Source organism: Mus caroli, chromosome 13 (genome assembly GCF_900094665.2).
Source record: "Mus caroli chromosome 13, CAROLI_EIJ_v1.1, whole genome shotgun sequence".
Classification (NCBI taxonomy): domain Eukaryota; kingdom Metazoa; phylum Chordata; class Mammalia; order Rodentia; family Muridae; genus Mus; species Mus caroli.
Window position 1 is genome coordinate 111,684,052 of NC_034582.1, and position 21,962 is coordinate 111,706,013.

Consider the following 21,962-nt stretch of genomic DNA (forward strand, 5'->3'; position numbering starts at 1 on the left):
AAAAAAAAAAAAAAAAAAAACAGTAACTAAGACAGCTACTATATAAATTTATAAGTACTAATACTACTAGTTAACCTATTATGCAACAAGGTATTTTTCAGTTAGAAATTTTAATTTATTATAAAGGTTTATTTAGATTATTTAGCTATTTAGCCACATATTTATGTCATTATTTAGTATAATTTAAAAATGAGTGAAGTAAAATAAAAATATGTCTTTATAGGCCTTTCACTTTCTACTCAGTTATCAATTTTTTTTTTTTTTTTTTACTAAGAAACGCAATCTCACAGTGGGCTCCATGAACCTCTGCCTGTTGCTGCCCTCTCTTTGGCAATTGTTCTTGAGCCTTAGGTGTATGAGTATTAAAGGGAGGGAGGAACGTTGTAATAATATTACAAAGAAGAAAAGCTGAAACGTAATTATGTTTTAATCTCAAAATTGAAAAAGGAAATCCTTTAAAAATTTAAAAAACTTACAGACCCTGCTCACTGATTGCATAAAGGAAAAAAAAAAGTAGTTTTGATGAAAATATATTCTGTCAATAAGATGATTGATCATGAATTGCTTCTAAATATAGGCCAGTGCTATCTCAAGGGTTCCCTACTGAGACACTAACATCCATAACAAAAACTGTATCAGGTCAAGGATGTTTCTTGTATTGAAGAGGCTGTAAGACAGGACTCAGCCTAAAGCTTTTCAAAGTGAATGGGAAGTATGTCATACAATAGATAAAATACTACAAATACAAACATACAAACATGATTGCTAACCTTGGGTTACTTTTTATTGGTTCAATATCAAGGAACCTTGTACCAATGGCCTAAAATATATTATTTAAAAGCTTTGCAAAGAGTTTTGGACTTGATTTTAGAGAAACCACTTAGACAATATAGAAGGTGATTTGAGAGAGTATTATTGTCTTTGGTGTTAATGCATTTATAGTCTTTGACTGTAATTCTCTGAGAGCTTAAGAGGCAAAGATTATTTAGAGTACAGATTTGTTGTTGCTGTTGTTGTTTTTAATTTAAGACGTCAAAACCTTGTTCTCATTGCCAAAGCTCTAACATTTTTTCAGATTTTTTCTAGAGTATTTAAAATGTTACTTGTAGAATTTTATTTTACTACTTAAATAGAATTTAATTATACATATCCCCATAGGATACATGTCTGATGATTGATGGGCATACTTAACATACACAACACACACACACACACACACACTCTACAATTCCTTTCACACAGTAGAAACAATATCTTATTATGAAGCCTTTTGCTATTTTTTGATGCCAACAGAGAGCTTTCCCCATCTGAAGTCAAGGAGCTGTTACAGCAGAGAGAGGAGATAATCTAGGAGGATGTAAACATCCATGACCACTTTTGAAGATAAAAATGGAGGGCTTCCAGGTGAGGAGCTGTCTGTAGGGCAAATAGCTCTTAGCTAGGCACCAGTGGTGTACTGGGCAGCTGCTCTATTTCAGAGATTCTGAAATGGCTCTGACTTCTTCCTTGGGAGACTATAGCCAGAGCAGCCTTGTTAGCCTACCATGTTTGACAGGAATCACAAGACGGTATCTCACTCACACTGGATAGGAAAGCCTCTATCCCAGGGACCTACACCTTTCTCAGGTATCTTTTTCAGTATAGTCACAAACTGACGCCATGTCTAGCTGAGAGATGGTGATGAATGATGTCAGCTCCTTTGTAACAAAAGAAAAGCTTCATAGCCACTTTCCCAAAACTCCCGTCTTCACCCAAGCTCCCAAAGCAAGTTGGTGTGTTGCTACCTTTTGATTTTTTTTTCTTTTTCCCTCATGCATACACATAGTCATTGCTCTTCTTCACGTCTCGCTATAGAAGTCTGTCATCTCATGACAGCATCTTATTTGTTGAATGGAAGCACTGATTACCCAAAGAAGACATGCATGAAACTAGACCATTGATTTTCTGTTATGGAGATGCAGAGGGGTTGATCAGGTCATATCCAACTAAAGCATTTATAGACTATTAATGGTCACTCGGTGAGAGGACTCTTGTCTCTCATCAAGATTCACAGATAGCTAACAAATAATTGGGGTGTGCTTACAAGGTACTGATCCTCCACAAGATTTATTGGCAATTAACAGTTGCTGTGGGGGATGGGTTTCCAAGGCCATGGCATGCAGATATAGAGATAGATAGACATAGGAGATGGAGATGGAGATGGAGATGGAGATGGAGATGGAGATGGAGATGGAGATGGAGATGGAGATGGAGATGGAGATGGAGATGGAGATGGACAGGGACAGGGACAGGGACAGGGACAGGAACAGGGACAGGGACAGGGACAGGGACAGGGACAGGGACAGAGACAGAGATAGAGATAGAGATAGAGAGATAGAGATAAAGATGATATACATATTGCTAGTGGGGAGGGATTTTTTCATTCTTCAGTGGCATAGCCACCCTTAAGCTTCCCATGCTTCTTTTTTTCATTGGTTATTCTATTTATTTACATTTTAAGTTCTGTCCCCCTTCCCAGTTTCCCCTCCACAAACTTCCCATCCTATCACCCCTCCCCTTTGACTCTATGAGGGTACTCCCCTACCCACTCACCTACTCCTGCCTTACCACTCTTGGGTCCCCTTTCCCTGGGGTATCAAGCCTCCATAGGACCAAGGGTTTCATTTCCCATTGATGCCAGATAAGGCAGACCTGTGATACATATGTAGCTGGAGTAATGGGTCCTCCATCTGTACTCCTTGTTGGTTAGTCCCTGAGAACTCTGGGTGGTCTGGTTACTTGATATAGTTCTTCCTATGGGGTTATAATCCCCTCAGTTCCTTCAGTCCTTCTCCTAACTCTTCCGCTGGGGTCCCCAGGCTCAGTCGGATGGTTGGCTATGAGTATCTGCATCTGTACTGGTCAGGTGCTGGCAAAACCTCTCAGGAAATAGCAATACCAGGGTCCTGTCAGCAAGCCCTTCCTGGCATAAGCAATATTGTGAGGGTTTGGTGTCTGCAGATGAGATGTATCCCTAGGTGGGGCAGACTCTGGATGGCCCATACTTCAGTCTCTGCTCCTTTTTGTGTCCCTCTATTTCCTTTAGATAGGAAGAGCTCTGGGTTAAATTCTTGAAAGGTGGGTGGCTCCATCTCTCAACTGGGGGTGCCATGTCTATCTACTGGAGATGATTCTTCAAATAACATTAACTAACCTCCTTTTTTCCCCATGCTAGTATTTTTTAAATTCCTTCATTGTTAGACTATCTGAATTGAATAGCTGTCTATGATTCTCCGCATCCTTTCAGATGAATATATTATGTTTATTTTGACCCCTCTTGGTTTCTAATGTATGTTAAATATTCTTTCAAATGTATATTTGATCTCTGGTTATTATTAGTGTCTTGTAAACATGAATTGTTCAGATGCAATTATAACTTGGTTTACATTACACTCCAAGGATGTCCTTCAAATTAATTTAGGGCTTAGAAGAGTTTAAGAGTATGAGATGTTACATTTGTGATGTATAAAGAATAGATATGTACATTGAAGGATTTGGAGGGAAGAATGGATAAGGGGAAATGGTTTATTATAATATTAAAAATTAAAAACAAAATAAAAAGAATAAAGACACAGTACTATGTAAGGAGAAAATTACTATGAAGGAATAGAAATTCCCAGTTATTCTCGAACATTCATGGATGCATTTCATTTCCTCCTTCTCTCTCTCTGTATGTGTGTGTGTATCCATGTGCATGGTTATATTTATTAATTAATAGATGAGAAATGATATAAACCATGTCACAAAACTATCATTAATGGTTTTATAGTTTCTGAATCTGGTAGTCTTTAAATATGGGTGCCACTCCTATTTTCAAAGCAAGATGCTCACTTCCTAAAAATACCACAAAAGAACTAGAACAAGAAAGGTAGAAAACTGAGTGCCCTCACTTCACTTCTGTGGTGAAAGCACCTACGTTCAAACAGGTCAGGGAAATGGTATGTCACTTCACCCCAAGTTTAGGAGTCACCAGTTTGGCATTTTGAAAATGCTTATTTGATCTTCATAAAGAATATTGGCTAACTTAGGCCAGAAATAAACCAAGATATTTGTTTTTCAGAAATAAATGGCCAATAACTACAGTGAAAGGAAGTATAAACATAAACAACCCTTGGTAATCCATACAGATAGGTTTTAAATAAAAAATGCAAACAATATTGAAGTTATCAAAAGCTTTGTAAGCTATAACAAGCTTGCTTTACTATAGTAGAATTGCATCAAATCCCCTGAGAAATGAAGCATTAGAAACAGGAGAAAGGATTTGTAATTCACTTCTTGTTGCTTGCTATGTGGTATGTACCTGTCTAGGCACAGAGGACATAACAGTGGACAAAGCAGAGTGACATTGCTCTCTGGAAAAATAAGCAGAAAATTATCACATAAATAAAATGCATTATGTTATAAGGTAGAAAATGGATTTTATTTTTAAAATAGGAATAGAGGAGTAAGAATAGTTATTTAAATGTTGGTAACCTAGAAAGTCTTCTTAGAGAGACAGGCTTGAGACCAAAGAGAAATGGAATATAGACTTCAGGAGCATGTTTGATGCAGAGGCAAGGCCGCAGTGCATGAACAGCCCTGGCCTGTTTAAAGAGCATGGAAGCTGCATTGAGATGAAAGTCGCATTTGAACTGAGATTAATGAAGAAGACGAGGCATGACCAGAAAGCAATGTAAGTTATAGGACATCACATCACTCTTTATGAGACAGCACTCCTTTAGAGCAGTGGTTCTAAACCTGTGGGTCACAACCCCTTTGAAGGTCACAGGACCCATTCACAGTGGTCACCACAACATAGAAACTTACAATATGATTCATAACAGTAGCAAACTACAGTTATGAAGTAGCAATAACATAATTTTATGGTTTGGGGTGACCATAACATGAAGTGTCTTAAAGAGTCTCAGTGTTAAGAAGGTTGAGAACTGCTGCTCTAGAGGCACTCACACAACAGCTTACTATTTTCTGTAAATCCAGTCCCAGGGAATCTGTCTTCTATGGTCTCTACAACCTCTGCATGCATGTGGTCCACAGACATAAATGCAGGCAAAGCCACAACACACACACCCATACACACATGCACACATACACACCTACACACACACACACACACACATACATACATACACGCACATGTACAGGCACACTCAGAGAAAGAAAATAATTATATATAAAGGAAACTGATAGATATTATGTTTATTCCCTCCTACTTTTTTCATTTAGATTTAAAGTAGAGAGATAATAAGCTAAATCTGTGGATAAGTCAAAGGTTATATTCCTGGGCAATGAGAACAAAGACTACATATGTTTCCATCAGCACTTAGCCATGTCTCAACCATAGACCCTGCTTAAGTTTGGTCTCAAAAGCCCCCTATGTTTGTAAAGGCCTGCTCACAGATTTCTGTTATTAGAGTTGGGGAAAAATTGAAAAAGTATGTACAGTCACATCTTTGATTCATCGGAGACATGTACTTGAAAAGAATAGTAGGACCCAGCTCCAAGTGTTCCTCTCTCAATCTCTCCACCAGGAAATGAACGACTTTGCTGGACCACACACAGTGAACCACAGGTTGAAGAGCAAAGGAGCCAACCAATCATGGACTAAGACCTCAGCAACTGTTGATTGTCTCCCTGATGTGCTACAGTGATAGCAAACTGACTACGACAGAATAGTTGGAAGGTGCTTCATCAAACCTCATTTGGGGTATAGAAACAAGTAAAAATGAGTAATATGAATGTTGATGTTTTAGTTAAGACTGGAATATGCATATTTTCAGAGGCAATATTCTAATTCATAAGATTTTAAGATTTATCAGTATATATACATATATGATTTATCACTACACATGCAGCTGTCAGAATCTTAATCACCTGTGAGAATTTGTGTTACGCACAGCACTTAGTAAAAAAGAGACATGTCTTTGTGTATGAGAGTATGCCTATGAGTGTATATGTGTGTGAATGTGTTTTCTTATTATTAAGAACTGGCCTGGAATTTTGTAATATTCTCTGCTTCTAATATAAACTGCTTTGCTATCCAGAACTTTAATCTCTTTTAAGTTCTCTTATTTAATTTATGTTTGGAATTTGTGAAACAAGAAGCATTTTGCATGTTGGATGCCTGCCTTGTTTATGAATATTACTCCGTCAAATATTCATCAAGATTGGTAGCAGACAGCTGCTGATAGTGCATAAATAGGGAGTCAGGATGCTCACTGCCAAATTTTAACCTCTGTTATATGAAGACAAAGGCTGCTCTTACTATAATCAACAACAAACTTTTCCCATCTTGCTTTGTATTAATAGCTGTTTGAAGGAAAAATCTAATCTTAACTTTTCTTTTTCTTTCTTTCTTTCTTTCTTTCTTTCTTTCTTTCTTTCTTTCTTTCTTTCTTTCTTCCTTTCTTTCTTTCTTCCTTTCTTCCTTCCTTCCTTCCTTCCTTCCTTCCTTCCTTCCTTTCTTTCTTTCTTTCTTTCTTTCTTTCTTTCTTTCTTTCTTCCTTTCTTTCTTTCCTCCCTTCTTTCTCTCCTTTCTTTCACCCATTCTTTCTTTCTTTTTCTTTCTTTCTCTTCTGTTTTGCTTGCTTTGAAGAAGATAGAATAGTGGAACAAAATCAGAAGTGTCACTCATTTGGGCTGTCAGCCACTAAGTCCCAGCTTGGCTGTAATGGTTGCTAATGGCTAGGATCCAGTCTAACTGCTTGATAGCCCTATCTTGAGAGAATTTTGTCCCTGCTGTTTTGGGGATCTGAGGGTTTTGACTGTCACCTCTGAGTTGAAGACTTCCATTTTCTTTGTAGGTAATGCTAAGTCTGAATTTAAGGAAGATGCAAGGTAATGGCCTTCACAAACACTGTAAACCTAGAATAACTGCTGATACACATCTTCCCCTCTTCTTTCTTCTAAAATGATGACAAATTATGTGTGTGTGTGTGTGTGTGTGTGTGTGTGTGTGTGTGCTTTCTCTATACACACACACATAGAGACACACAAATATGCTACAGACAGTAAAACAGTGGAACACTGGCAATCTCACATTAGGCCATGCTTAATACATGATTGTGATGTCTCACAAATCCCAATTGGAATTAAGACTTGGAAGAATACTGGAGAGTCACTGGTCTGCATTGGGTTCCTAAAGAAATGGATTCAAATAACAGTGAAGGAATCCTACAATAACAAAATCTATGAACTTGTCAGCAAGGGTAGGGGCACGTAGGCAAATAGCAAATAGTCTTCCTCCTGTGTCCTTGTGGCTGGACTGGTTCTGTTCACATTTACAGTGAGAATGCATGCTTCAAACTCTGATGGAAATAATCCCTAACAGGAGTGCCCAGCAGCTTTCATTTTGATTGATTCCAGATTAAGTGAATTGACAAGCATGATTGTCAATCCAAGTCCTCAATTTGACATACAACCACGTCTGCTTGTGTCATACTTGATTTTTAAATCACAACAATATTCAGGTCAAAATCCTACCTACTGTAACTATCCCACATACAACTGCTGACGTGCCATATGTTTTAGAATAGGTGGTAATGTCCCCTGAGGAGTGCTTAGTCTTAGTATCTCACAACTTAAATACGATACTATAGCTTCACAAGGATTAATTAACCCCTGGTATTTTTGCCATTAATGTCATGTTACATGACAAATAATAGAAGAAAGAAAACACAATTATATGAACATATGTGTATACAAACATGCTTTTAACAAATACAACATAAACCTGAATGTCAGTTACCAGCCTCACTTCTGTAACTGGTCACATAGCATTCACTGGTATTTATTTTATTGTATTTTTAATGTGTAAAATGGATGGATTTTATTGTGTGATACCAGATATAAAAAACTATATTTACATCTGCTAGCCACCTAGGAAACAGGAGTCAGTACTACTGATTCACATATTCGCTTTGAATTAAGTTTTTTTTTACTGCACTTTCCAATATTATCTGCAATGATTAGAATTAGCATGTTCTCTTAAACTTCTGTACTGAATCGCAAATAAGGTATAGTTTATTCACTGGAACTAGATCTGAAAAAGCTTACAAACTTTTCAGTCACCTTCTATCTTTGCTGTTACATCTGCCTCCCTCCATCACCAAGCTGGACTCCTCTCGTTGTCCACATCCTTTCCAGGGAAATCTCGAGGCAAGAATGTCTGTCTGTTCCCTTGAAAGAATACGGACAAACCCAACTCCCCCAACTCCATTCTGTCCTCTTGAAATGTGTTTCAATTTGGCAGAATAAATAAAAATACTGGTAGGAGTCTGAGAACCTAAATCCGGGCTTCCTTGTATCATAAACTAGAAACAACTCCATCATTTGTTCTGTAGACACCCATTTTAACTATAAGACTTTTGTATTTGCTTGGTCTTTTGTCATTTATCTTCACTGTTGTCCTGGAATTTACATAAGGCAGTTAGGCTTTTATAGAAATTCAAATTCACAGAGGTCAAACAATATGGCCAAGAAACCACAGGTGTAACATGCCAGAATGAGCCAAATTCATCTCACCTCATCTGAAATTCTATTAGTGGAATGTGTCATGCTCCGGAGTTTAAGTGAATGAATCAGTAACTTTCTAGGTCCCTTCAGGGATTTATTTTATACTTCTACTGGCTATTTTTTCTCCTAGAATGAAAACAGGTATAAACATTTGGTTATCAAATTAGATCTTCTTAATTTTAGCTGTTCATTCATATTTCTCTCATTTCTTTTTTTATTAGGTATTTATTTCATTTACATTTCCAATGCTATCCCAAAAGTCCCCCACCTGCTCCCCCACCCACTCTCCCACCCACCCACTCCTACTTCTTGGCCCTGGCGTTCCCCTGTACTGAGGCAGATAAAGTTTGCATGACCAATGGGCCTCTCTTTCCACTAATGGCCGACTAGGCCAACTTCTGATACATATGCAACTAGAGACACGAGCTCCAGGGGTTACTGTGTAGTTCATATTGTTGTTCCACCTATAGGGTTGCAGATCCCTTTAGCTCCTTGGTTACTTTCTCTAGCTCCTCCATTGGGGGTCCTGTGATCCATCCAATAGCTGACTGTGGGCATCCACTTCTGTGTTTGCTAGGCCCAGGCATAGTCTCACAAGAGACAGCTATATCTGGGTCCTTTCAGCAAAATCTTGCTAGTGTATGCAATGGTGTCATTTCTAAATTTAAAGGAAGTTATTTGTTCAATAGTCTTAAGTATTGTCTCTCAGAAAACTTTTCAAGTTACCTATTTCTATTTGTCAAAAGAGAGCCAGCTAGCATATCACAGATACCACTAATTCTTCTAAAAAGGTATTTCATATTTAAAAACAATTTTAAATATTAAAAACCCCTCATGAATTTTTATTATCTAGAGTAGTAATATATACTTTTCTTCCTTTGCACTCAGTTTCCTCTTTATTCACTTGGGAAATATAGTCACTGTGTCTCCCTGCTGATTATCTGTCCCTAACACAATGCCAGTCTTACAGGAGTCAGGGGCTCTTGTTTTAAATATCGCCTAAAAAGAACAAACCATCCTAAACTGGAAAGTGAATTTAATATTGAATCATTTTGGCCACATAATCAATACTGCTAACATATACCCAGGAACTATAAATTTAAAAATAAATTACATGAACAATCCTGACGAGGCAAAGAGCTTTCAACGTTATGGCCCTCAACTCACAGTAACATATAACTTAATACATGAAAAACAAGGACACTGGGCTTGGGATCACACATAGGAAATTGTTTTGTAATTTTCTTCATTTTGATTATATTCCTTTCCTGCCTTCTGGAGGAAAGATTTCGACTTCAAAAGTAACGAAATATTTGAGAAGGGAATTTACACCCTTCAGTTCTAAATGGTATTCTTGGGTGACTTTCTGGAAAGAGTTTATGGTTATTGAAAAGGTTCGATGGTTCTACAACAGTAATCTTGCCTTTGGGAATGTCCATGATATTCTTTTTATTTTTTTTTAACTTTTTTTTTATTAGAGATTTTCTTTATTTACATTTCAAATGTTATTCCCTTTCCTAGTTTCCTCTCTGAAAATCCCCTATACCCTCCCTCCTCCCTCTTCTCCCCAACCCACCCACTCCCACTTCCTGGACCTGGCATTCCCCTATACTGGGGTCTAGAATTTTTGCAAGACCAAGGGCCTCTCCTCCCACTGATGGCCAACTAGGCCATCCTCTGCTGCATATGCAATCCATGATATCCTTATCAAAGTGATCTCCTATCTGCAGTCTGAATTCCTTTGGTTCTTGCGGTGGTTCAACATCTTTTACTGGCAAGGAAGTTACGGATCTTCGAAATCGACATATACATCTCTTATCAATGACAGCAGGTTGTTATCTTTTCTAGAAACTTCTTCTTCAATTTCTGCATACTGGCTCAGGTGCTCCTGCAGGAGGCCATGAGTAGAAGGGTGCTTGGGTGCCATTGGAGAGCTTCCTCTTTCTGACCTGCTCCGCTCGATTCTCTACGTTAAACTTCCTGAAGGCGCAGGTCTCACGAGCCCCCATCTCTACATCATGATGCCCTTAGTTCACTAGGCACGTGCCACTGGTATTTACAATGATCTTCTTTGACTACTCATTCTACATTGGCTTGTCCTATGCACGCACTGCGGCAGCTGTTCGATCTTTACCTAGAGTGGTGAGCGTATGTTCATCATTAAAGACCCTTTGTCATCTTGTCTGGGCTAGGTGGGGATTTCCCATTAACCTTAGTAACAGGGCATGGTGATGATACCAAGAGAGAGCTAGGCTCTCCTGCTCTACTGTTATCTTCCATCCTGTCATTGTGGAGAAACAATTCATTTTCCTCACTGGTAGTCTAAAAACACACTCACTGTAATACTATTACTTCTTTCTTAGCCATATGATGTATGGGCATCGGAAGTGGCCCTATCTGACCTTCAGTTCAATGAAATTTTTGTTGTATATCCTAACAGGTGTACCCCTCCTTGTTTGGAACCAAAATTCCTAGGACAGGAGAGTATAAGTTCTTGGGAACAGGAAGCCAAAATTTTCCTAGTGTGTGGCTAGACGTGACCATTCTTAGCCATCACAAATGGCAATAAAGCTGGCAATATTTCAATAAGTCATAATGATATTAACTAATTATTACATCTAAAGAGGTGACTGGACCTTTGGAATCAGTCACATCTATCCTTTAAGCATGTTAAACAGCACATTATATGAGGGACTCTCCCAGAACCTTCTAGAAAAATGTTTCATTATCCTTGGAGCGATTCTTTTATTTTTAAGGTAGAATTTTGAAGGGAAAATGTTTTACAATTTCTGGAGTGCTTATAAATCACAATCAAGTTTACTTACACCAAGAAGCAAACCTTTCACACCATTCTGGAAGGTCACCTTTGTTTTATCATATCTATTTTATCATTTATCCTTCAAAAGTGGAAAGTGGTATTTAACCCTGCTTACTCTTTGTTAATTTGAAGTAATACCAAGAAACCAAGACAAAGAGCTACGATTTGAACCAAACTAGTTATTCTTCTGTACTGAGGCCTCTAGCAAATCTCATCTTTCCCCATATTCATTATGTAAAGTGACTGCTTCCTACTGATTTCCCAAGTAAACTCCTTGATTCCATTCATATGGGGCCTCGCCATAACGAATGTGACTCTGAACAGGAAGACATGACGTTACTGTGAAAATGTTTGCTATAGAAGTATAGTCAAAATGTTTAGTATAAGCTCTTCTGTTATCATGCATTCTGGTAAAAATCACAGATGGAAGCCAAATGTGTTACAAAGGAATAAGTATTCAAGTACCAATTAGTAACTTTACAGGGCTACAAATCTCATGAACGGAAATACTCTGTCACTGTGTGACTCAAATTGACTCAGACACAAGCCTCAGAACCTTCAAGCTCAACAAAGCTATCAGGTAGAATTGTCTCCATGTGTTGATGTGAACTGTGAACTGAGACTAAGCTGCTTGTTCTAATGCCGCTTATAAGAGGGATATATAATCCAGAGAAGTCTCAAAATTGTGCCATGTAGAACTCTCTGCATCTGTTGTGCCTCGTGCATCTGAAGGACTGACCTGAGGCAATAATTTGGTCATTGTACAAGTCTAATGCTTTAATGTCCCACAGAAATATGCCATAGTTTAAAATATAAGCTACTGTGACATACCTAAACCTTCAACAGCTTGCATTTTTTTTCACAAGAAATCTAAATTCTGTTCCTGCAACATAAGTCACCTCTCCACGTAGCTCAGTCCAGTCAATAATGAGTCACATGAATCCACAGAGATAATAGTAATCAACCTCTATTGTTTTGAAGAAAAGGAGAAAAATGAAAGCAATAAAACATATAATATTTAATAAAACAATCAAAAATAGGTGTTCTCGAGTCTGTGTGTCTGGGCAGTGCACTTCTGGTAAATATGTGAGGTCAGAGGACCTCAGTACAAACTAGAACTGGAGTCCCTTACTAATCAGGGAAGAGGATACAAAGCAATAGAAACTACATTCTTACCCCTTTCAGATAGAATGATTCTGTACAAACATATCTGGTTCATCCGCCAGGGAGAATTTGACACAAGTTTAAACCAGATATAAACAGTTGTGGAGAGAGGGGTAGATCGACTGGTCATATGGGAATCTTTGGCTACATTCTGTTAGGTAACCTGGAGAAAAAAGCTAAAAATAATTATGATTGAACCAAGTGTTTTTACTCCTGAAAGTGTGACAATAAACTATAAAAATATATTTTATATGATAGAAAAAATTAGTACATATGTTTTTTTAATTGGGTAAAATGATTTTCTTCTTTTATTTTTCTTATACCATCATTTTAATAGGAAACGCTATAAAATCTATGAGGCTCTTTTGAAGAGAAACAGAAGGAAATAGAAGTCACTCTTACCATTAAAAACTACTTGTTATATATCTGCTTTTATAACCTAGTTTCTGCAAAGCTCTCCTACGCCTATGCCACTAAGTAGAGAATTTTATTAATTTTCTAAAGTCTTTAATATGCAACCACTTTAATCAATGGTTAATTAAATCAGTGATTAAATCACATTTTAGTTCAAATTATAGGAAAAAAGTCTTACTTAATACGAAAATAATTGATGTCAAGATAGTTGTCCTAAAATTTAAATATATGCTAGGAAAATAAATTGTAAAGTTATTTCCTCTAATAACTCAAATAAATACAAAGCCCTAATTACTTGTGAATGGGACATTCTGTTTTCGAACTATTAGCTCGTTCAGACTGTTTGATTGTGAACAAAACAAAATGGAATGCTTTCAGTCTCAAAAGAATGAGACTTTTCTTAGTGCCTAATTAGCTTTCCTTTTTTAAGGAAGAGGATTTGCTCAGTTGGGCCCCCCTCTTCAAAGTAGGACCAGCAAGCTCACATTGAACAAGGTCAGAGTCAGTAGACAGGGTTTCCAAGCGTGCCAGATCATATTTCCTTTGGCGGTACAGAAAACAGAGAAACTTCTGAAAGTACAGGTTACCCCACAGGCTAACAAACAACTATGCCAATTGCTCCCTGGGGTAGTCCATCACAGTTGAAAGAGTTGGTGCACATAATTACTAGTGACACAAGCATTTGCCTCAGCCAACTTGATTCAGCTACCTACTGATTGTCATCAAACAAGATGGACAAATGGCCTCTCCTTTATTTTTACTTTTATCAAAAGAATTGATGTAAGCTCTTAATCAAACAGTTCACAAATAGTTAATACAATTGTATAACATAAAGCAACTATTGTCCTTTAGATACAATGGACCATGGATATTTGAGCTTTATTTCAACCAAAAATTCCTGGAGAAATGCCATAGCATCGATTCAGTAAAATCTCTGACTTTCTTCTCTTGTTACAGTTTATTTTTCTAACAATGGTGTTAACCAATTTCCAATTTTCAAAATTTATTTAATTTAAAACAGAATGGAGCTTTGGAAGTAGATACTCTGGCAACTGGATAATATATCCAGTAGGGATATTTCTAGACACTATGAGCAAACTAAAGTGTTAGAAAGGTAACAAATCAAATATATTAATAATTTTCAATTTTACAGACACACCAAAGTTAGCTTTAGAGAAAACTAATAGAGTGCTGGAAAAATAGCTCAGTTGTTAAAGGCAAAGGTCACAACCAAAAATAAAAAAGAAAGCTAATAGATGTTTGACATACACAAAAATAAAAACAAAACAAAACAGATGCACAAAAACTGAGACCAAGAGAAAGAAGAAAAACTCCACATTTTCTCTTATATCTGAATTCCCAATTTTTATTCAAAATAGATCTGTATTCATATAATCTAGTAATATATATTAACTCCATAGGTTACATGTTCATATAAGTTAAATAAAATCTCTTAAAATAGAAGCCATGAGATTTATTTTTATCACTTTTCTGTATATTGAATTAGTAAGATGAGTCAACAATATGGAGAATATTGCATGTATTATATAATATTAATTACATTAGTGGAGAATGGTTAAATATTACATATATAATCAATATTGTTATGATGTAAAATGATATGAAGATTCAAAATAATCACAATCAAAATTCCAGTGAGCTGTGTATAAGATGTTTAAAAGATGATTTCAAAGTTTATATGAAGAAGAAAAAAAGAATACAAAGTAGCCAATACCCTTGTAAAGAAAAAGAATACAGGGTAGTGATGCTACCAATCTCATCTTAGTATAATCTTAAAACAGAATTCCATAATTAAGACAATGGAATTGACTAGAGAATCTAGGAACATAGCAAGGGAATCTGGGTAGCATGTTTAGAAATAAATTTGCATCGAATTAGTCAACGTATCATTGACTGAGAAGTAAATACATTTCAATAATCAGTGCAGGAGCAACTGAATAACCACCTGCAAAAAATAGAAGAAGTAGACACAGGTTTCATATCTCTTATAAAAGTCAAAATGAAAAGTACCTCAGACTTAAATATAAAACTAAAGTTAATTTAAAATACCCCTAGAAGAAAATTCAATTTTTAAAGTTTCAAAGACATTAAGAGACATACAGTGTAGGGGAATGCCAAAACAGGGAAGTGGGAGTGGGTGGGTTGGTGAGCAGGGTGAGGGGGGATGGGATAGGGGGTTTTCAGAAGGGAAACCAGGAAAGGGAATAACATTTAAAATGTAAATAAAGAAAATATCTAATAATAAAAAAAAGAATTTGGAATAAATGCAATCGGCTTCAATACAATTGACTTCAGAATGGCAACTGTCCAGATGATTGACATCACTACATGCAGGAGAGGATACAGAGAAACCGAATATATGCTCTCAATACTAACAGAGATGTACAACAGAAGAGGTTATTTGTTATAATACTAAATATATTTCTCCATATAAATCAGTAGATGAAGTCATTGAAACTTATATCAGAGGGGTGTTAAAACTAATGTTCATAGAAGTTACTGCCCATAAAATTTTGCTGAAGATTAATTAATAATGCCCTGAATTTTTTTTTAATATTTTTTATTATGTATTTTCCTCAATTACATTTCCAATGCTATCCCAAAAGACCCCCATACCCTCCTCCCCACTTCCCTACCCACCCATTCCCATTTTTTGGCCCTGGCGTTCCCCTGTACTGGGGCATATAAAGTTTGCATGTCCAATGGGCCTCTCTTTCCAGTGATGGCCTACTAGGCCATCTTTTGATACATATGCAGCTAGAGTCAAGAGCTCAGGGGTACTGGTTAGTTCATAATGTTGTTGCACCTACGGGGTTGCAGATCTCTTTAGCTCCTTGGATACTTTCTCTAGCTCCTCCATTGGGGGCCCTGTGATCCATCCAATAGCTGACTGTGAACATCCACTCCTGTGTTTGCTAGGCCCCGGCCTAGTCTCACAAGAGACAGCTATATCAGGGTCCTTTCAGCAAACGCTTGCTAGTGTATGCAGTGGTGTCATCGTTTGGAGGCTAATTATGGGATGGATCCCTGGGTAAATAAGCTGGTATTTTAGAATCTTAATATATCATAAGAAGAAATGAATTGTCAGTGGAAGAATGTGAAGGGCCTTTCAATGCATATTATGAAATGATTAAAGCCAATCTAAAAGGTTTCTGTGCCTTATGATTCCAGCAACAGGCACTCTGTAAAAAACCAAAACCATGAAATTATATTCTAAAAAAAAGTTTAGTGGCTGATGAGATTTAGAAGGTGGAAAAGAGAGGGAAACAGGTGAGGTCATTATGACACCATATTAATATAATGATAAATACACATCACTGTAGATTTGTTTAAAACAAAAAATACATAAGTTGATCTCGAATGGTAACAGTGACCTTTGGGTGCTGATGTGTCAGTGCAGCTCCATCATTGGTAACAAATATACTACTTGAGTCGAGGCTGTGGTGTTTTGAATGTAAACATCCCCCAGAGGCTCGCATATTTGAATGCTTAGTCATCAGGAAATGGCACTACTTGAGAAGGATTTGGAGGTGAGGCCTTGTTAGAATAGGTATGACCTTGTTGGTGAAAGTGTGTCACTAGGGTGGTCTGTGAGGTTTCGAAAGCCCATGCCAGGTTTAGCATCTAATTCTTCCTGTTGCCTGTAGATCTAGATGTAGAAGTCATAGTTTCTTCTCCAGCACGTCTGCCTGTATGCTACTATGATGATAATGAACTTAACCTCTGAAACTGTAAGTTAGCCCCAACTAACTTTCATTTATAAGAGTTATTGTAGTTATAGACTCTTCTCAGATAGAACACTGGCTATAACACTAGATGAGGTTGGTAAGAGGAGGTTCACCTGTGGGGTTGGGGAAGGGTATAAATAGGAACACACACACACACACACACACACACACACACACACACCGGTACATCTTCATCCTAGTTCTCCTGTGACTTGACTGCTTTAAAAATGCAACCACTTTTTAAGGAAAAAAAGAAGTATCTCATGATTCCACCAAAATTTAGGGTGACTCCACTAGCCTTCCTGCTCAGGGCCCTACAGGGATATAATCAATTTATTGACTTGCTGGCCTCTTATTGAGAATCTCTGAAAGCAATCTGCTCCCAATCTCATTTAGGTAATTCACAAAATTCTGTTCTTTGCACTCATACACTTGAGGTCTATCACTCATGACTGTCAGATTTAGATCATCCTCAGATGTTATCTCAACATACATTGAGTCTTTCTTATATTTGGCACATTCTTGACTTCTTTTTTATCTCAATGACATACATCTTTTTTCTTTTCTCTTCTCTTCTTCTTTTCTTTTCTTTTCTTCTCTTTCTTTTCTTTCTTAAAAGCTTAGTAAGACAGTACTTTCAGGGAATTCGGAGTTGACCACCTTAATTAATTGTGAAAAGCTTTTTTCACAATGCTGTCTGTCTAGTTTAGTGTTTGAATAACCAGTGACAAGATCCTTATGTTGGACATTATTTTATAGCATACTGCAAACACATTGTCCATAGGCCACATCACCAGTAGCTTAAAATCACCTACCATAAAAATATTTTAAGACAATAGTCTTTTTCACAGTAATTGAGAAAGTTTTATTTCTGCTATGGCACCATTAAGGACTTTCAATGGCCTTGTTCAACTAAACACCTTGAAAAGCTACAGAGTATTGAAATAGGCCAGTTAAAGCTATAAATATATTAGTACATAATATGAATATTTAATATCAGTAGTAATGATATTTTAAAAATCAGCTTTGGTTGTGGTTTGCATTGTGCCACGGCTACTTGTATTCACTCCAGGTGAATGCATGTCTATCATTTAAACATGAGGACAGATTCCTGTTCTCACAATAAAATTGTCATTCATATGTAAGCTCTTCTATCCACAAGACTCTAGAAACAAATCCCGGTTTAGCTATCATCTTTACTTAGAGACTTTAGCTCTATTTAGGTATATAGTATAAAATAAGTCACCATGAAATTTACTAGGGTTTTGATACATCTAGACATTAATTGGTGTCCCCACAAAGGCATGCAAATTTCCTGCTTCTTAGGCTAACGTAGTTTACAGGTAAGACTTGCCAAGGGATGGAACAAGTACAGGAGAGGATATTCATCAAGATAATATAAAAATAAGTAAAATGTGGCAGTTGACATTTAAAAATAAACAAGTATGACTTCTGAGAAACATGTTGAGGGTGCAGCAACTGTCATATTTATCCCACGTTTGTGAGGTATTCATATATCTGAGGCACCTAGGAAGCAAATGAAAAGAAGTGGTCATTGAATGAGTACAAACTTACAAATAGAAAAGTTGACTTTATTTTTATCTCTTTTTTCATGTCATCATTTTTCTGAGTATTCTTGTAATATCTATATCTTTGCAGATAATCTTATCAAAATAATATAGTCTCTCTTTTCCTATCTTTTCAAACAACTTACCCTTTCCCCTTATACTGAACATGCCACTAAGAAATCTATCCTCTTTCATTGTTTTTGAGTTCAATGGAAATGCTTCTCAGGTTTCATTCACCACAGGCCATAACCTCTTTTTTTTTTTTTTAAACATTCTAACCATTTATACCTTTTGTAACATGAAAAGTGTTCTGTTAAAAATTCTTTCCTGTTAATAGCTTTTACAGAGTTGGAGTATTTTTACAGTCTTACCTCTATGACCATCATTTTCTCCGTTTTTTTTTAAATATGGTAAATTATATTGATATTCCCTTTATAACAACTTATTTATGTATTCATAGGACATGAGTTATACTATCGTTATCATAATACTAAAGGCATACTTGTGTTTGTATGAAACTGCGTGAGTATGCCAACAAGTGGTTGAATTTAACATTTTATTTAGGAATTGGTTAAATGAAATTAGATGATAGTTTTGTTTGTCCTACTTAGGTACTAAGATTAAATTGATTTCTATAGCTGTATTTTCCTTGCTAATCTTAAAATAATATTCATATGAGAGGATAATATAATAACTTTAATTTTGCTGCAACTTAACTCATAACAATGTTTGAACTTGGCAGCATATTCATGGAGAAAATTCACCTACTGATTCTCCTTTTATTCTTCAGTTAATCTAGATTTTGTTTTGATCACAGTTTCTCCATTCATTAATTTATATCTTTCAATAATTTAGTTTTTTAAAGCAATTTCTTATGCATAAAATTGTATAAACTACTCACCTTATAAAAAGTTTCTATTCAACCTTTCCCATGTGGCCTGTCCATTCCTAACAAAAACTGTCTCTTCTTTTTTATGTTATCTTTGCATTCTTGCCAGAGTTTTATCTTATTATTTAAGGAGAAAAAATATTGTTTTTGTTCACATCTGTTTTTAGTGCTTACTGCCAAATTCATTAATCCAGGAACTCATAAATGCTGTGCAAGCAATCTACCATTTAACTATACCGTTCTTTTTATAAAAGGATTTATTTTATTATTTATTCATGTTTGAGTAGTGTGTGTGTGTGTGTGTGTGTGTGTGTGTGTGTGTAAATGTACATATGGGGACTCATGGAGACCAGAAGAGAGTGTCTGACCTCTGGAGTACAAGTGGCTTGGGGCTATCCAATAAGGATGCTGGCAACAGAACTCTGAGTTCAGCAAGCACTCAACCTACCTTCTGATTTTTATCTAGTATTTCTCCTTCCTACTCCTTTCTACTAGCGACCTCATCCTCAACCTCATCCAGTTTCTAGAGTTGATGGATTAAGTCATCTACATCACTATTTAAGGCAATAGTTTGACAAAATTATGCAAATATAGTTTTTTTATTTTAATTACCAAGAAATCTACTTAGAAAATTCTAAATGCATGGATAAATTTACCTTTTTGGATAGCAGTTTGTATTTTATGTTAAAGCATCGTGATGAGAAAACATAATCCATAAATTATATGAAGGCGCTCCTTAACTTACAATGTGGTGTTCTATGATAAAGCCATCATAAGTACAAATGTCATGAGTCAAAGGTGTTTTGTGTACACCTCAACTACAGAATAAATATCATAGTTTAGCCTAATCTGCCTTCAACAAATTCAGAACTCTTAACAGCCACTGAAGTCCTCTGACACGAAACCTATTTTATAATACAAACTGCTCACAACATCAAGAACTTCAATTTATCAGTATTTACTTTCATGATTGGTTGTCCAACTGGAAATACCATCAATTGGCCATAACCTGCCATTCCGTACCTGTGAAACACATTGTTCATTGTTAGGCAGAACACTTTCAACATTCAAAATTGTGATTTCTGTTTACTGAATATACTTATGAAGTCTGAACATCATAAGTTTAGCCATCATAATTTTGAGGCTGTCTATATAATAAGTTTGCTGAGATTCTCTTACTATATAATTAATAATTATTTTCTATTCAAGTTAATAAACTATAGTAACATATTGTTGACATCATATCAGCTTGAAATACATAAGCAAAATGGTTTTCAGTTATTTTCCCATTTCTAAAAACCTTGTGCCTTGTTATTTTACCCTGAATTTTTCTCTGTGTATCCCAAAACACAGCCTTACTAATTATATTATTAAACAATGTACATATTAATTATTTAACCACTTATTAAGCAAGATCCTCATCTCCTCTAATGGTTACGAATTTCTAAGAAATTCTTTGTAATTCTGTCAAATTTGCTTGATATAGTTTAGGTTTCTGATGATATGTCTGTGAAAACCTATAATTATATGCTCTTGATGAATTGGTTGCTGTTTGCACAAATTTCTTTTGTTTCTGTTCTATGTAAGAATTCTCACATTACGTTTTCTTTTCCTTCATATTAGTGTTTCTATAATTTTTAAATTTTAGCACTCCTGACATTCGGTCTAGAAAGTCCTGTGGCAATCCATTTGCTTTCAGAAGTTCTGTGAGAACAAGGTTACTTTTTTCAGAATACTAACATGCCACTTTTCACAGCCAATATTTAGTGAGTGCCAGTGGGATTTGTCAGACACTAACTGAAATAAATTATGACAAGGAATTGACAGGAAAATCCAGCATCCTTTATTTATCACCACAGAAAAGTTCTGCAAAGCTGAAAACAAGACAATTCTTTGTAATAACTTTGCTTGTTACTGAAAAATTGTTTTTAAATAGGTAATTGTAAGGACATACAGTAAATTTATCATTGTTACTTTGAAGAAAATAATAAGAATTCCCTGTAATTCCCCCATTTTAATTTTAATAAGATTAAAAGCCAGTGATATAAATCATATAAAATGAACAGAAATTCTTTGAGGTTCTCAATAAGGTTTTCAGTTCTGATCAGAGGTTGCGCTTCTGTGACGTCACTAAATCCACATAATGCGGAAATGATCATTCTTATGTGTATTATCTATGTGTAAGGAAAATAAAAAGAGATCCTAAGGTATATTGTCACTTAACACAATTGCACAGATAATGTACGTTCAGGATTTCATCTTGAAGCGGTAATATTTAAGTTAGATAGCCATAGGAACTCTAGCATGAATAAAAAATATTGAGAGAAGTATAGTCTCATAGTTAATAAGATGATTTTTTTTCACTTCACTTTTATGTTTTAAACAAAAACCACCTGATTACAAGTAACTCACAAATAAAAGACATTTCATAATCAGGTTTGCAACACCCAAAGTCTACACACATCACTGAACTTCTCTGCACTTAGGATAGCCATTCAGAAACCATGTTACTCAAGGTCCTAACACAAAAAAATCATACCTCTTTAGATAAAAATAGTTTTAATTCCAACAATTCTATGTTGATATTTTATATATGACTAATAAAATATACTGTTTTTCAAAAAATCTAACCTATATCTTAGAGGATTTAGTATTTCAGTTGCAGCATGGTTGATGATATATTTTGCCTTTTTTTTTCTAACATGCCAATTTCACATATTATTCATTTCTTTCCACAATTCACCTTTTTCACAGCATATAATGTATTCACTAGAACTTCCTCTATTGATAAGCCTTTGAAAGGTTAATAA

The 21,962-nt window shown here is 35.9% G+C and overlaps 1 long non-coding RNA gene and 1 pseudogene across 1 annotated transcript in view; one reads left to right on the top strand and one right to left on the bottom strand.

The window, feature by feature from the left end:
* LOC110308540 overlaps nt 1–21,962 on the top strand; it is a 36,537-nt gene that overhangs the window by 1,629 nt on the left and 12,946 nt on the right. Inside the window, exon 2 of the long non-coding RNA XR_002379566.1 lies at nt 5,568–5,719. This is a non-coding gene — a long non-coding RNA (uncharacterized LOC110308540). The remainder of the gene's footprint in view (nt 1–5,567; nt 5,720–21,962) is intronic.
* LOC110308538 lies at nt 9,797–10,559 on the bottom strand (annotated as a pseudogene).